Below are 17,843 nucleotides of genomic sequence, written 5' to 3' on the forward strand. Positions count from 1 at the left end.
TACCCTGAGCTGATCGTTACACATTCTATGCATGTAACAAAATATCACATGTACCCCATAAATATGTAAAATATTATGTATCAATACAAAATCCTCTCAAATCCAAAAAACCCCACAAAACCATTAATGAATCCCACTGCTACCAACCTAGGACTTAAAAGGGCAGTGGGTGTTTTCATTTTTAAGGGAAACAAGCCCAAAAAAGGACTTTAGGTATACTTTAAACTAAGCTAAATTGTTTCAGTGAATTAATTCATACTAAATGTTGTACCTAATAGTCACACTCCATGAAGTTCACTTGTACATTAACCATCTTAATAGTATGTTTCAACTGGGTGCTCTAACAGAATGTAAGGTCATATTTATTACATTTGTTTTCAGGAGCTCCAACTTGTCTTAAAGTTTACTACATTGCATTTTCCCTGGGATGTTTCTCTATAGAAAAACCATACAGACAGTTCCTGACTTAGGATGGTTCAACTTACAATCTTTTGACTTTACAATAGTGCACAAGTGATACATATTCAGTAGAGACCGTACTTTGAGTGCCCATTCAACCATTCTGTTTCTCACTCTCAGTACAGTGTTCAATACATTACATGAGATATTCAACACTTTATTATAAAATAAACTTTGTGTTAGAGGATTTTATCCAACTGTATGATAATTTAAGATAATGAGCATGTTTATGGTAGCCTAGGCTGAGCTGTGATGCTCTGTAGGTTGGGTTTATTCAATACATTTTCGACTTATTTGACAGTATTTTCAATTTGTGATGGTTTTCTTTTTTCTTTTTTTGGAGAAGGAGTTTCACTCTTGTTGCCCATGCTAGAGTGCAGTGGCACAACCTCGGCTCACTGCAACATCCACCTCCACCTCCCGGGTTCAAGCAATTCTCCTGCCTCAGCCTCTTCCCAGATAGCTGGGATTATAGGCATGCATTGCCACACTCAGCTAATTTTTGTGTTATTAGTAGAGATGGGTTTTTACCATGTTGGCTAGGCTGTGCTCGAACTCCTGACCTCAGGTGATCCACCCGCCTCAGCCTCCCAAAGTGCTGGGATTGTGATGGTTTTATCTGGGCATAACTCCATAAGTCAAGAAGCATCTGTATTCATTCACTAATTAAATATGTATTTGTTTGAGTTTTACTGTGTGGAATGCTGTACTTGACTTTGTCTGAAATTATGCATTTATCCATTCATTCATTTAGCAAATATTTATTGTATGTTAATGTATGCCAGGAACAGGTCTTGGTACTGGTAAATCAGCATAGCAAATGAAGTTTCTGTTCCACCTGCGACCTAGGTGCCAGTGAGGAAGTCAGACAGTACACAAGCAACAGATGCATACATAATGCAATTTTGGAGAGAACAGAGGAAATAAATTAGCTCCTTTTACTAATGTCTGATATTGTGTGACAGCAGCTGGAAAATCAGATAATGCGGTATAATGATAGCATGATCTTTTTAGAAGGCGAAGTGTAGGGTCTTTTACAGTCATCTTACGTAGTTCTCATAATAGCTTTGTAAAGTGCATATTATTAATGCCATTTATTCAGATGGAAAATCTGAGGCCCAAAGAGAATCTGTGAATTTTGGAAGGGCTCAAAGCTAGTAAATGGCAAAGTTTTTTTAATCAGACCCTTGCCTTCTGACCATAAGTTGCGTGGTTTTTTCTTGGCATTGCTGCTTGATATGTATTGAATTAATCATCCATGAATTCTTTCCTCTCTACATTTCAGGTTAAAAAATCTTTTGTGAATAGGAAAACTTTTTGCAATCACAACGGTTATGGTTTTTGCTTTTGACTTTTGAATAAAGCTCCGCATTTGTTAAGTGGAGAAAAGAAGGAAGGAAAAACTGTAAAAATTGTCTTCACACACTGCTTGGGTTTCTATTAATCTCAGCCTTCTTGAGGCTGATTACACTTTGCAGTCTTCCTTAGGAAATGGATGGAAGTCTCAGCTGAGACACAAACAGGAAGGCTCCAGGCAGCATTTGTCCCACAGGCACCACCTCCTTAAATAGCTACTGTGCAGTGGAATTAGTTCTCCACTTAGTGAAGAAACTCCATTGCTCTTTGTTTCTGGCCCTGCAGGGCTGGAGGCGGTCAGCACTGTCCTGTTCTGGTTGAAGCAACTTCAATGTGTGTGGGGGGCTGAATGTGGGTTGGGGATGGCTTCCCTGCCTTTGGGCCATGCGGAGACACCCTTGCAGTGGGGTTTTGTGGGTCTTCCTCCAGAATATCATCCCTGAGATTTTTAACCTGCTAAAAGGTAAGGTTCTAAGCACTTCTTAATAACTTCAGACACAGACTTCTTTCTGCAGACTGGGTCTTTCTTTTATTTAAAAGAGAAAGGAAGGCACAGATAGCTGTGATAGCTTATTTTCTTTTTAATCTATTTTTAGGGGCTTATAGTTTTATTATTAGTTTATAGGTGCATCATATTGATAGTAAATTGCCATTTTTTAACCTATCAAAGCAGATTTTTTCGTGGTATGGATATGGATTTTTAAACCTCAAATATAGAAGTTAAGTCCTGTCCGTAATTTGAGAGGACTAGTTAAAATCTGTTCTTAATAGATGGGTAAAAATGAATTGCTTAGAAGTCTTTTGATTCCTATTTCTGTTTGTGTGCTGGAGACTTTAACCCAATCTTTCCAGTTAATTACCTAATTTTAGAAAAATCTACCGAGGTAGATAGAGTTCATTAGCCAAGCAAGCTATTCTATTCTTTAATGGAATTAAGGCACGTCTGTAGGCAGACTTACCAAGCCTTTCCTCTTGCTATCAGCGCTGGGACAGAGGGCACCCACCAGAAGTGGCTGTGTGTTGCCCTGGTCCAACAGGAGATGGATGGGTGGGGAAGGAGTTCTACAGGAAAGAGGTTTGCTGGGGGATTTGTGTGACCTGCATCTGTCCATTTCTTCTGATCTTTCTGTGGCCTCTGTCTACCCCTCCCCTAAGCACCTTCTTAGAGATTAATTAGCACCTGTGTTAGTGTAGTCTTAAAGCCAAGGACCTAATTAGTCTGATCAATAGCATGCAGAGGCTCTTCTTCGGGAAATACAAATGTGTGCTCTTCCCAGAAAGGCTTCCATAATATCGATTAACCTCTTTTCATGTTTAATTTGTAAAGCATTGTCATACATACAGCTACCTCGTCAATGACTCCTTGTTTGTCTTCTATTTCATTTTTGTTCTTGTTCTTGTCCTTTGTGTTGGGTTTGGTTGGAGAGGAGGAGCATTAAGAGAGGTGGTCTTGCTATTTATGTGAATTTTCCTTTTTAAAATTAGATTCCAACCACCTGCATCAGAGCATTATGGATTCCTTTTACTTGAGCAGTGTCATCTTTTATACCTACAAAGCTGTGTTTATAGTTTCCTTATTGTTCTTAAGTGTTTTTACTAGAGCATTTTGTATTCAGAAAGTCAAGTCTTCTTTGACTCTATTGAACTTGATTTTTAGATTGGTTTAGAGTGTGTTAAGGAAGGCTTTGATAAAATATTGCTTGTTTTCATAGTGTGGGGAGGAAGAGGTGAGAGTTTTTTGTTTGTTTGTAATTTTACCTCCAATTTCAGGTGGTGTAAGCAAAACCAAGGGCAATGATAGGCCACGTGATGCTTCGGATGTGACATTCGCTGGATGTGTTCATTTGTGAAAGTAATACAATTTTACACATGCTTTGATGATGATTACTAAATAGGGAGACTTTCCTTGACTTTAAATCTCCTAAGTAATAATGAATTTGCATGATATTTAGAAATTGTTTCACATTCTGTGGTTTCTTTTTGATAGCTGCTATGTATAATTACTGCTCCTCTCCAATGCCCACTTTGTACGTGTGCCTGTCTTTTACAGACAAATTTTGTGAGGCCCTTGTTAAACTCTGAGCCAAGGGATTAATTGAAGATCAGCTGCACTAATTAAAGACAAGTTTAACAAGATAGGACTCATGTTTAGATTTGAAAATACAAACAAAGGACTTCATTTTTATGATCTTAAAGCTGCAGTGGGGAAAAACAGTGGGAAAATGAACAACACTTAGCCTGCCCAAGCAAGTAGAAACTTTTACTGATAAGGAATCCTGAAGACAATGGGCACAGTAATACTAGGTTCTAAAGACAAGTTTCTGGCTGAATTTTAGGAAAAAAAAAAAACAATATAGCTCCTGAGATGAGCTAAAATAGCCCCTGAGATGAGCTAAAAGGAAATCAATACCTTTCTACGATAAGTAGAATGACAAAGTGAAGTAAGGATTTACTGGAAGGCCTCCTCCTGACTCCAGATGAGCCAAGTGCAGGAATGTGTTTTAATGCCTGTTTCAAACCCCAGCAGTGGTGTTTTGAGCCAGTGCTGCCGACGTAAACACAGACTGAATGTGGAGATTTTCCAAAAGTGGAGAATGAAAACAGTTCAGTCAAGATGTACAGTATTAATACAGTAAAGGCTTGGTGCAGCAGCTGGCACCGGCTTGAGATCACAGCCATTCAACTCTCCCTGAAGGTGCAGTGCTGCTGGCAGTAAGACTGTTCTTAGATAGAAGATTGCATCAAGAAAATTGCAACAGTCACCCCAGGCACTCACCTAAACAGATGAAAGGAGAGATTGAGAAAAAGAGAATTGTTTCTTAGTGATGTAGAAGCCTGTGGATCATTTAAGAGGGGAAAAAGGGGCCGGGCACGGTGGCTCATGCCTGTAATCTCAGCACTTTGGGAGGCTGAGGTGGGCGGATCACCTGAGGTCAGGAGTTCGAGACCAGCCTGGCCAACATAGCGAAACCCCGCCTCTACTAAAAATATAAAAATTAGCTGGGTGTGGTGGTGGATGCCTGTAATCCCAGCTACTCAGGAGGCTGAGGCAGGAGAATTGCTTGAACCCAGGAGGCGGAGGCTGCAGTGAGCCGAGATTGCACCATTGTACTCCAGCCTGGGCGACAGAATGAGACTCCCTCTTTAAAAAAAAAAAAAAAGGGGGGGGGAAGGGTATTGAGAGGGGTGTTTGGGCAAGGTAAATGCTAATTAGATGGGCATTCATTGTTGGGTGACTTTAGTGACAAACAAATGATAGTTTTTTTTGGTAATCTCACTTACCAAACAAACCCAGGGAAGGGAGCAGAGTAAACATAGCTGTCTCTGTTAGCTATGAAGATTAGCTTAAGCGATTCTCTACTTGTCAGATATATTTAAATAAATGAACATGAAAATGTAAATGTTTTTCTTTTTTTTTATGAAGATACATGGTAAAATTGGGGCCAGACATGGAAAGGCTATTTCTTGCTTAGCTACAGATCACACTAGCTTAGGCTTCCCGAGAGTCCGACTGAGTGCTTCACAAAAATCACCACTGGGAAATGAACAGTCTTTTTTTTTAAATTATTTTGCTTAAAAAGATGTCTAGAAGGCATACTATTTCAGTTATTTATATACTAAAGTGGTATTTAGCTATCTGAAACTTCCAGAGTAAGAAGATGGTGATCAAGATTTTTTGCCCTGTTTTTCTTGCTGTTCTACAATTTGCAGAGCTCATTCCAAATAGTGCTTTCATAAACTTGGAAAGGAATGCTGAAGATGTGGAGGTGGTAACCACAGGGCAGTTTGCAGGAAAGCCCAAGAGCTGACCAGTGTCTGCAATGCTTGAGTAGAACATCTGCAGTAACTTAGAAATATTCAAGGCAGGTGCTTCAGAGCAAATATAACGAAAATAGAGACACATAGACGTGTTCATGTCAAACAATTCTTTTAAAATAATAGCATATTACACATTGTCTTCCAGTTCATGCTTTGCCAGCCCTGAATTATTCAGAAGGTATGAATCTTCTAGTATCTTTTTGTTAAAATACTACAGGATTTATCATTTGTTCCATCTCTCAGGGCTGCTGTTGCTTTTTTTTTTTTTTTTTTAACAGAGCAAAACAAAGCACCATAAAGCATACTCTCTTTTTTAATTAGATGAGTCTGTGGCTATCCTTTACCAATAAGAACTTTCAATCTCTTCACACTGCTTTCTAATCTATGACACAGAAGTAAGTGGAAATCAATATTATACAAACACAGCCAGGTGCGGTGGCTAATGCCTCTAATCCCAGCACTCTGGGAGCTGGAAGCAGGTGGATGGCTTGAACCCAGGAGTTCAAGACCAGCCTGGGCAACATGGCAAAACCCCGTCTCTACAAAACCCACAAAAATGAGCAGAGCGTGATGGTATGCCCCTGTGGTCCCAGCTACTATGAGAGGCTGAGGTGGGAGGATCGCTTGAACCTGGGAGGTCAAGGCTGCAGTGAGCTGTTATCACACCACTGCACTCCGGCCTGGGCAACAGCATGAGACCTGTCTCCAAAAAGAGAGAGAGAGAGAAAAGAACAGTCACGATATAATTTTTAAAAGTATTATACAAACCCATCTTAAAACTTTTCAAGTGATGTAATTTTCAAAGTATCAGAGGTGCCTGAGGTTTCAAGGCATCTATGGCTGGAAATCTGTAGGTTTTTGTGGTAATGGTGGAAGTGGAATTATGGAATGCTGGAGGTAAGGTGGGACCTTCGAGATAAAACACTTGACATGGGAGCTTTCTCACTTGGCTTGGGGAAGCACAGGAGGTGGGGATGAGGGTTCCAGGGTAGAAAGCAGAGAAACCGAGTGGCCTCTGGATCCTCATCCATGATTAAACCAGAGCTGCTCTGCATTTATCCCTTTGAAATCCTGGTCTTCTATCCACATTTTTATTTGAACAAGTATCATAATTCAGCCGAGTTTGAAACTGCTGAATAAATCCATTTGCTTGCACCTTGTTGGCTGTGCCTGGGATCTGAACTCTTGGTCTTACCTGGTTATTCATTTAGAGTCAGCTCCTGCCTTACTCATAAGGCAGGGCATACATTTTGGGGCCCATTTCAAAATAAAACTTCTACATATGCACCCTAAGTGCTGCTGTTTATTCAACACCCTTCAGTGTGAAGGCATTTTACAAATACCGTTTCATTCATCTTCAAAAAACTCCAGGCGGAAGTGATTATCCATAACTTACAGATAAGGAAACCGAGGCACAGTGAGGTTAAGTGTTTTGCTCAAGTTTATACAGCTAAGCCTCAGGGCAAGAATGAGGACCAAAGTCTGTTTGCCTCCAGGATCTGGGCACTTTCCCAGAGAATGCAGAATGAATGACAAAATGTGCTCTCTGTGTTTTTCAGTCAATAGGTGGTAGAAAAACTCTGAGGTTTTGGTAGAAGTAGCTGCAGGACTTTGCACAGTCTAAGGAGGCTATTTCTCCTAATTAATGGGGCTCTTATGTGCTCTGTTCTCAAACCATTTTTACTTCCTTTTCCGACTCTTCTCTTGAAGGAGAAGATGGTACTTATTCTTCTCTTCTATTAATATATAAATATCATGGGTGTGTGTGTGGGTGTGTCGGTGCAGAGGGTACTGTCGTGATTACAGAAAGGAAAGGAATCACACACATTCCTTCTTATGAACTGCAGAAGTTTGAGAAAGAATGTATTACAGAGTCTTATTATATGTTCTTAAGCCCTAAGTGGATTCTCAGTAATCTGGGCTTTTTGGCTATTACGTGACCACTTTGGATTTGTAAACTGATCCATCTGTCAAAGTCCAGCTCAATTCCCACACCCCGTCCCTTTCCTTAAAGCACTCTCACCACCCCTCACACTAAAGACTATGTTGTCAGTATGCTTCCTTTAATATTTGCACACTCCCGTACTCAGCAAGGTGAGGATTCTTTTTAGATGCATTCTTCTGTCTCCTTGGCTAGCCTGTAGTCTCTGTTGGCTACTAGGTAACATACCTCTAACAGAGAGCTGGCCTTTAGTATTACTTGATTCATTCATTGTATTATCTGCCCATTGGTTCTATTTCTGAATCTTGAGCCTACATAGATTGTTCTTTCCGAAGACAGTTCTTGAAATTTTTGAAGACTGTGATCCTGCATCCCTGGAGCCTTCTAAATTTCTCCAGTGCTTTCAGCATTTTCCCACATAGCATGACTTCTTGACGGTCTGACTTTGACCATGTATTCTGAAGTCATTCCTATTAACATTCTCCTTTAAATATGGTGCCTGGAGCTGAATTCCAGTTTTGCTGGATTTAGGACAATCATCTCTCCTTTTTGTGTGATATACTTGTGTACTTCTTTGCCACTTAAGATCTGGTTAGTTTTATTGGCATTTAGGTACTGCTATTGGGTTGCAATGACCTTTTAGTTAGCCAAAATCTCTATTTTTTTCACATGACCTGTATTCGTGCCAGGAAAAAAAATCGTCCTAAACATATACTGAAGTTTCTACACTTCATATTTCTTCCTATTAAATTTCATCCTGTTAGTTTTAGTCCATTAGTTCTCCCAACTGAGAATTTCTTGATTTTTAGATTCATATACATAGTAGATTATTTGAATAGTAAGTAAATGATCAGAGAAAAAAAATTCTAAGGTTGTAAAAAAATTTTAATCTTTCCAAAGAATATATCTACTCATGGTACCTTGTTGAGAAACTTGAGGGGCTTTTCACAACCTAGTGGTTAAGGCCCAAAAGCATCTCCAGTGGCACCTGAAGAATCTATACCTGTATCTTCTCCTGTATCACTGGTTGCATGAAACTCCTCATCCGTTTCACCCCATTCCCTGACTCCGCAGCTGTGTAGCTTTGCTCGCCGGGGGCTTCTGCCTAGAATGCATGTCGTGCCTGTACCATCTCTGCCAGTCAGAGTCCTGCCCACTCTTCTCCTTGATATCTTCCCTGAACCTTTAATAGGAAGTACTTTCTCCTTCCTTTGCTTTCTGAAGGCATTGTCTAAAACTCTTAGCGCTTACTGTGTTCTCTTTTATGCGCGCCTGTATGGTAGCATGGTTGACAGCAGAGATTCTGGGAATGGACAGCTTCTGTGAAAATCCTAGCTGCATCCCCTCATTATGGCATAATCGTGAGCAAGTGAATTTTTCTCGCCAAGCCTCAGTTGTCATGCCTGTAAAATGGAATAGTAGCACCTACCTTATGGGGTCGCTGTAAGGATTAAATGAGTTAGTATGTGTAAGTGCTTAGAATAGTGGCTGGCATGAGTAACTGCTAATAGTTGTTAGCTGTATCTATAGGCGCTCAGTAAATAGTTGTGAATTTTACTGAAGAAACTGAGTAACTTTGGGGCATGATTTCTTAAATCCTCGAAGCTTGGCTATCAGAGGAAACATTTTCAAATTTATAGAGACAGGATATTGGATGGGAACAACGTTTTCCCGAAGAGGCATTGTGAGATGATCTCCAACTGGAGGCCATCCTCACAGACTTTTTCACTTGCAGTCAGCTGGAAAGGCAAATGTTAGTCAACATTTTTATAAGCACTGTGCATATCTATTGGTATCAAGTAATTCAGATAGCCTGGAGAAATAAGGCCTCTATGTTATAAGCTGTGATTATTAACATTATAATTAAAATGCTTAATTGCTCTAAGCCCAATTTTAACTTGTATGACTATGGTTCACGCTAATTTACATTTTGTTTTGTGTAGCACAAGAAAAGAAATTGTAAAATGATTTTTTGCCTTGTATAAAGTGTAATCCTTATTTTAAAAAAAATCACAAACACTTCCCTCTAAGGTTTGGTATTTATCTTGGGGATTAGCTATCTTTAGCCTATTGACTGACTCTGACCTCAATATTTATTGAAGGTCTACCATGGATCTAGTGTCAGGCTAGGTAATATAGCAGTGTTAAGAAGGATAAGGTGAAATTTCTGTACTCAAAAGCTTATTTGGAGATATAACACATAGTAACTAAAATAATAAAATATATGTTATAAGAAAGTTCTGTACTCCATTAATTACTAAGTCACTGGTCTAGAAAAGTGGGTACAATGAAAACCTAGAAAGGACATTCCTTAATTGCTACAAACCTATTTCAAGCATCTTCCTAAATTGCCATTTCAAGAAATGCAGAGAGTAATGGATACAAGCTTTCAGGATAACACCTAAACTAACAATATATTTCTATAAAATGTTTCTTTTTTTGTTGTTGTTGTTTTGAGACAGGGTCTGGCTCTGTGCCCCAGGCTGGAGTGCAGTGGTGTGATCTCAACTCACTGCAACCTCTGCCCCCTGGCCCAAGCCGTCCTGCCGCCTCAGCCTCCCCGGTAGCGGGGACTACAGGCGCACGTCATCAGGCCCAGCTAAGTTTTTTGTATTTTTTGTACAGGTGGGATTCACCATGTTGCCTAGGCTGGTCTCGAGCTCAATTGATCTGCCTTGGCCTCCCAAAGTACCAGGATTATAGGCATGAGCCACTGTTCCTGGCCCAAAGTGTTTCTTTGATAATTTACTGTGTGTTAAGTAGTGGATATAAGTACACCTGATGAGGAGGAGGATTATAATAGCTAACACATCTTATGTAGTTATGATGATGACCTTTTTGAGACAAGGAGAAATGGGGTCTCAGAGTGGTACATAGGTTATTCCATCAGTAAGTGGTAGACTGGGGATTCAGTTCACATTGGTTCAACTGCAAAGCCCTCTTTCTTAACGGCCATAATATCTTGTCCCCCTTGACTCCTATTCAGCAGCCAACTTAAAGGATCCATGATTAGATCATTATGGATGAATTTTAGCATATATGATTGGAGTGGGGGGATAGCAGTGAGTTTGAAAAGGTAAGTTGAGGCAGGTTGTGAAGAAGTTTTTATACAACCTGACAAGTGTGGAACATCCTCCCAACAATTGGGGAATTTTTATCAAATGATTGTTAATAAGAGAATGACATATAAAATTTTTGTTTTGCCAACATGACACTTGCAAGGGTATGTAAAGAATATTAAAATGGGAGGAGTTAGGAAACCAGTTAGGTGGTGCAATCACCTAGACATATTATAAACTTGAACACTGGGTGTACAACAAAATAGAAAAAGATATATTTGAGAGATATGTTTGAGACTCACCTGGATTTGTGAATCTAATATAGAGGGAGTAGTAAAAAAATGACATAATGATGCCATTACTGAGACTGGGAAAAAGGATTACAGTTAGGAGGGGGGTGAGCTTTGGATGAGATGGGTTTCAAGTGAAGGAGAACATGCAGAACACAGTTTGACATCCTGAAGAGTCAGAGATGAAGAGCAATTAGCCCAAAGATTTGCAAGGCTGGGCGTGGTGGCTCACACGTGTAATCCCAGCACTTTGGAGGGCAGAAGTGGGAGGATCACTTGAGCTCAGGAGTTCAAGATCAGCCTGGGCAGCATAGTGAGGCTGCATGTCTACAAAAAGTTTTTAAAAATGAGCAGGTCTTGGTAGTTCGCCTGTAGTTCCAGTCGCTTGGAAAGCTGCGGTGGGAGAATCACTTGATCCTAGGAAGTCAAGGCTGCAGTGGTCTATGATTGCACCACTGCATTCCAGCCTGGGCAACAGAGCAAGATCCTGTCTCAGTGAGTGAATGAATGAATGAATGAATGAATGAATGAATGAATGAGTGAACGAATGAATAAAAGAGTTGTGAACCCTCAGCCTGTAAGTGAAAAGAATGGACAAGGTTGTGGGGAGAGACTGGGGCTGCTTCAAGTAGAAAGATATTGACAGAGTATGAAGGAAAACACCCAAGAACACCATTGGCTTTGAAGGTCTGACCCTCCTTAGCATTTTTCCAATCTGGTGGCTACCATTTTTCCAATCTGGGGACTCTGATTGGACATAGGTATTTACGGAGCCTTCATCAATATGATTGCCAGCCATTCTTTAGGGTGGTTCCCCTAGGCAGTAGCTAAGCCATTAGCTCTTGGTTTTTTCCAATATTCTCAGAAGATTAACTCCAAACTTGAGAAAGTTTTGCCCTTTAGAAATCAAGTAAGGATTGGTGTAGTCTGGAGATGTGTATAACTCATTCATAATCATTTGATAGTTGTATCGACCTTTCACTAGGATTTTTTTTCCATGAAGTTGGCATGTTCACATTTCTAAATTAGTGCAGTGACAGATCCACATGAAATAACTGACAGTTTCTTAATGAGCTGCAAGTTTCATGTAAAATATACTGGCAGCCTCCTGTATCCTAAAAATGTATGAGTTTCTTCATTCTTTTGTGGTGCCCTCTTTCAGTAATGAAGAGAAGAAATTGGTCGTGTTGTCCATTCATAAGCAGCTTTTTAGCAATGGTCACTGCATCAGAAACAATACTGCAAGTAGCTAATGGGAAAATACCCAAGGCACAGGGTAGAGAGTCCCGGCTCTGAGGTCTGACAGCCTGAGTTAGAATCCTAGCTCTTCCTCTTAATCAGCAATGTGTCTTCAGACCAGTGGCAAACCCTCTTTAAACCTTCATTTCCTTATCTGTAAATAATACCTATAGGATTTCTCATGGAATTGCTGAGGATTTTCAAGAGGTATTTTACTTAATATTGGGCACTAGGGAGGGTTACATGTGACTAATGAGCATTAGTGCATCTTGATTAGAGTTGATTTTGCTCTTTTATTCTCTTTTAAAGACCTTTATGAGTGACTGGCTGGAAATGTTTTTATCTGACTTTCCTGAATACCTCAGTGGTACCGTGAATAATAGATTATCTGATATTAGGGATTATCGGGCTATCACAGCAGTTCATTCTATTGGATTTGGAAGACTATACTTTTTCAGGGTATTCCTCCCTTCCTCTTACAGAATCACCACTTCACGTGTGTAAGCAGAGCGCTGGCTAACTCTGTGGCTTAAGCAGGGGTCAGAACATCTGAAGTGATCTGCAGATATTCTGGTATGTTCATTTTCTTTGTTCTCCAGACCAGGTCACAAGAATGCTTGTCTGAGTCAGTACTGTAGTAGAAGTGTTTCCTTTAATGTCCATTACATAGCCTCATGCAGAGCCGAGGCCTTTTTGTAGGCCATTATTCATATCCAACTTTGTTTGGGTCCAGATATTATTGAAGAAGGGTGCACTGTGTACTGCATATGAAAATAATCCTGCATCATGTTATCTGGAAAATTACCCCATATTGCAGTATTAAGATAGATATTGAAGCTCTGCAAAGTAAGCAGTGGGATCCTCCTCCATCTGCTGATTAGGGTTGTGGAATTTACCTGGTAGAGAAAGGAATAATAGACTGTGCAAAATAGACATTATCAGGAACTCCATATGTTTATCACATTTCCTTGGGCAGAACAAAATTTCAGGAACCTCTATCATTGCATCTACTTGGTTTTCACAAGCTGAACATGAACACTGTGTTTATATTACAGGCTTTCCATTTTGTTTTCATCAGAATTCTACAGTTTCAATATATAGCTTCCAAGATACAGGTGTACCATGATATCCTAAACAGCCATTGTATGACCGCTGTCTGCCCCAGTGCTAGGGTGGAGGTCACATTCAAGTGCTTGCCTGTCCTTATGGACAGCAGAAACATCTACTTATTTTTGTACAGCATTTTAAACATCTTCCTCATTATCAGAGAAGCTGTGTTAGGTAATGGTATAAATCCATTTGTCAAGACTCGTGCAGGCCTCTGACAAGTCTTTATTGCTTCAAAATTACTCTGACCCACGTGCATCTTTCTAACAAACTTCTGGCAGAAATTCAACCATCCTGCTACAAAAGTAAATCAAAGATAACTCAGAACGTCACTAACTTTGAACCTGAGAGTCCCTAGCTTATATAAGAATGACCCCTATGAACTAGAACAGTTAAGGGAACTTCATGGGAAATATGAGGCTTGCAGCAAGACGTTGGAAAGGAGAGGAGAGCAGAAGAGGTCCAGGTGCTTCCAGGCAGGGCTGCTGCTTATTGGACATGAGCTGGGCCTACAAGGCCACCCCAGCTTTCAACTGGAGTTCAGGGAAGCTCAGTGACAAGGCCAGATGGCTGCCTAGAATCAGCTGGTCGTATGCAGAAGCCAGACCACTGAGCTGCTGCTTCTGGATAGAATTGGATCTTAACCAAACATTCACATAACGTCAGCCCTTGGTATCTACAGGTTCTGCATGGGCAGATTGAACCAACCTTGAATCAAAAATATTTGGGGAAAAAAAAACAATAAAAAATAACAATATGACAATTAAAAATACAAATTAAAAAACCAATACAGTATAACTCTTTACATAGGATTTACATTGTGTTGGGTATTATACATGATCTAGAGATGACTTAAAGTGTGGGGAGGATGTGCTTAAGTTATATGCAAACACTGTGCCATTTTATATACTGGACTTGAGCACCGGTGGAATTTGGTATTAGTTGGGGGAGGGGGATATGGAACCAGTTCCCCTCAGATGCTGAGGGATGCCTGTATAACATTTAAGCAATGGAGGTGGAGAAAAAAATCAGTCTCTTGGGCCAGGCACGGTGACTCACGCCTGTAATCCCAGCACTTTGGGAGGCCAAGGTGGGCAGATCACCCGAGGTCAAGAGTTCGAGACTAGCCCGGCCAACATGGCGAAACCCCGTCTCTACTAAAAATACAAAAATTAGCCGGCCGTGGTGGCGGGCACCCGTAATTCCAGCTACTCATGAGGCTGAGGCAGGAGAATCACTTGAACCCGGGAGGTGAAAGTTGCAGTGAGCCAAGATCACCCCATTGCACTGCTGCCTAGGCAGCAAAAGCAAAACTCTGTCTCAAGAAAAAAAAAAATTCAATCAGTCTTGTAATGCCCGTGAATTTCACAGTCACAGAACGTAATTTTCTTTATTTCTGGTAGTAAAATTTATATTCTAACTCTGAGCCCCCACTTCTGACAGACAGCAGAAAAACTCCATCTAATCACAGCCACAGCCAGTCGACTTGATCCAATTTAGCACTTTCTAAGTTGCTTCTGGTTAAAATTCAGGAATATTCAGAATATTTCCCCTTGATTCCCCTCCTTTCCTTCTATTGTTGCTGGAAGCCATTGCATCTGGAGAGGCAGTCAGGGGAGTCAGGCGGACCTGTGTTCTTGACTCAGCCTTCCTCTGCTGTCTGAGCTTTGACCCCAGGGGATTGGACACAGTGCTGTTGGGATGGAAACGTGGATCTGTGGGGTGACTCCCACCTGGCTCTCTGATATGAGCTGAGCCTTCAGCCTGTTCCAGTTTCTGGAAGGAACTGTTCACTCTGCAGCCCCTGCCACAGGGACCCTTATCTCCAGCCAGGCACATCTGTCAGGCTCTGAGAATCAATCTCTGTCTGCTTCTTTTTCTCTCTCAGCTAAAGTGGGCATCCCTCAGGCTGTGCAGGGAACGCCTGACCCCATCACTGCCCAGCGGGGGCAGGAGCGGCTGTCTCTGCCCATTCTTCTTGCCCTGGTGACATGGGATGTGTCTCTGAGGCTGCTTCCTTCATCACAAAAGAAGGGAAGCAGGAAGCAAGTGTCTTCCTCGATCCTCCCAAACTTGGTGGAGAAGCCTGTGTGGGCCCCAGCTCCCACCTGACAGACACACTGCGGCCTTGTTCTGGGAGGGGAGCACCAAACACGTGGCCTCTAATTGCTCATAATGATTTTTTCCTCTCCACATCCTTTCCTTCTCCCCAGTTTGGATGGGGTGGTAAAAAAAAAAAAAAAAAAAAAAAAAAACAAACAAAACTTGTTTTGCCAGTTGATATCTCTTTTCAAAACTATTTTTGTCTCTCTTTTGAGCTAGAACCAAGATTCTGGAATCTGTTTGCTGTTTTTATTTTTCTTCCTGACAATTCTCCCCGGGGCAAGTGGTCAACTGGCCAGCCCGTATCTCTTGGAATATGGGTTTAGGGATGGGGGCAGGGCGGTGGAGAGAGGGGCGCATCAGTCAACAAGCTCTCATATTATCCTGGCAGAGAGCACCCAGATCGGACTCATCAGTCAAGGCCCAAGCCAATTTCTCACTTCCTGGAGATTCCAGCTGGTTTTTTTCAGCTGCCTTCCCAGCCTTGGGAAGGTCTGCTACGCTTAGCCACTGCAACTGATGAGGAGCAGAGCACGTCCTTGGTTTAGGGAGCGGGGGGTTGAGGGGGTGAGATAACCTTGTTTTCTAGGGCGATTGGGTAGAAGAGTGTTCACTGTTTTTTAACACATCGAAATATGAGGTTATTCTTTCCGTCTTTTAATGTTATTCCTAACAGCCTCGATTAGAGTATTAATGAGGAATCCCTTGAAATATACATATAATATGTCACTATCTGTTATATATAATGCCAAGACATTAAGTATTATTATTTTTGAGATAGAGTCTCTCTCTGTCACCCAGGCTGGAGTGCAGTGGCACGATCTCGGCTCACTGCAACCTCTGCCTCCTGCATTCATGCGATTCTCTTGCCCCAGCCTCCCAAGTAGCTAGGATTACAGGCGCCTGCCACCACGCCTGGCTAATTTTATTTTATATTTTTTTTAAGTAGAGACGGGATTTCACCATGTTGACCAGGCTGGTCTCAAACTCCTGACCTTGGGTGATCCACCCACCTTGGCCTCCCAAAGTGCTGGTATTACAGGTGTGAGCCACCGTGCCCAGCCAAGAGATTAATTATGTATCATATTTTATATACAATTATATAGTTGTATATGATGTGTGCCCACATATATTTCTCTAACGAACTTCTGATTGGATCTTTTTAGGAGCTGGCTATTTGGTCTTGGTGCTTACTGTTTCTTATTTTCTTTGGGTCTACTTTCTTTCCCAAATCTTGGAAATCCATCAGTAACATAGTATCTAAATTCTAAAAAGGAGCAGGAGGGTTTTAGACCAGGTGCTCCTGAGACCAAAGTGAAAACTGGTCTTCCCTTAACTGCCACAGCCAGCTCCAACCTGCTAGTCCTGTTTCTCCAAGAGAATCTGTTGAGGCCACTCTGTTCTTCACTTTCTGAGCTGGGCTTTTGATGGCTTCCCAGCACTTGGCCTCAGGCATTCAGCTTGTTTTACTTTTATCTTTAATGCTGCCCCTACTTACCCACTTGGGGTTCTTTTCATCCTAAAGATTACCTATAAAAATAAACAGGGACTCACTGCAGTTTTTGTTCAATGTCGACCCCCTTGAGAAGTCCAGACTCTTTGTGTTTTAAGGGTATTAACTTTTTTTTTTTTTTCTTTCTTTTTTTGAGATGGAGTTTCACTCTTGTTGCCCAGGATGGAGTGCAATGGTGTGGTCTTGGCTCACTGCAACCTCTGCCTCCCGGGTTCAAGCAATTCTGCTGCCTCAGCCTCCTGAGTAGCTGGGATTACAGGCATGAGCCACCACGCCTGCCTGATTTTGTATTTTTAGTGGAGATGGGATTTCTCCATGTTGGTCAGGCTGGTCTTGAAATCCTGACCTCAGGTGATCTGCCTGCCTTAGCCTCCCAAAGTGCTGGGATTACAGGCGTGAGCCACTGTGACCAGCCTGGGTATTTACTTTTAACCACAGGACATAATACATTGCTGAATTAATAAAAAGTTCACTCTTACTCTTCTCCACTTTGAGAGGCTCTGGGGGAAGCTTATCCACTAACCCCCCTTGCCCTCTAGTTCCCAGGTGGGTTTGGCCAATGGGAGGCACAAGAGGCAGTCAGGGACTGGGAAGAAGGTGAGACTAGGATGTTTATTCCCCTTTCCCATCCCTAGGAAAACTGTGTTTCTCTATTCCGTACCCAAGACCACAGCTCTTTTCATGACCCTGGACTACTGTTCCTGTTCCAGCTCTCTTTGGTTTGGGTAACCACACCCTCCCTTTGAGCTTCCAGTCTAGGGCTGGTGATGCTTCATCCTCCTGGTTGCTAACTGTTAAGTTCCTTAATTTTTTCTTCCCCTCATGCTGCTCACATTTTGCAAATAGCCGAACAGACTCTTATTAAAGCCTCCTCAGTTACCTCTTTGAGTTTACTATCTACTTCCTCCCAGGAGCCCAGTCAAATCCATGCAGGTCCCTGGGCTGGCTTGCTCCTG

The 17,843-nt window shown here is 41.5% G+C and overlaps 1 protein-coding gene across 5 annotated transcripts in view; it reads left to right on the forward strand.

Moving 5' to 3' along the window:
- The window catches only part of ARHGAP28 (Rho GTPase activating protein 28), a 195,121-nt gene that overhangs the window by 42,067 nt on the left and 135,211 nt on the right, over positions 1-17,843 (forward strand). The window contains exon 2 of one of the 5 annotated variants that reach the window (XM_007974612.3): positions 12,647-12,737. The exons of the other annotated variants lie outside the window; for them this stretch is intronic. The gene's annotated coding sequence lies outside the window, so the exon portion shown is untranslated. The remainder of the gene's footprint in view (positions 1-12,646; positions 12,738-17,843) is intronic. 5 annotated transcript variants of the gene reach the window in all.

This window comes from Chlorocebus sabaeus, chromosome 18, assembly GCF_047675955.1.
Source record: "Chlorocebus sabaeus isolate Y175 chromosome 18, mChlSab1.0.hap1, whole genome shotgun sequence".
In the NCBI taxonomy this organism is placed as follows: domain Eukaryota; kingdom Metazoa; phylum Chordata; class Mammalia; order Primates; family Cercopithecidae; genus Chlorocebus; species Chlorocebus sabaeus.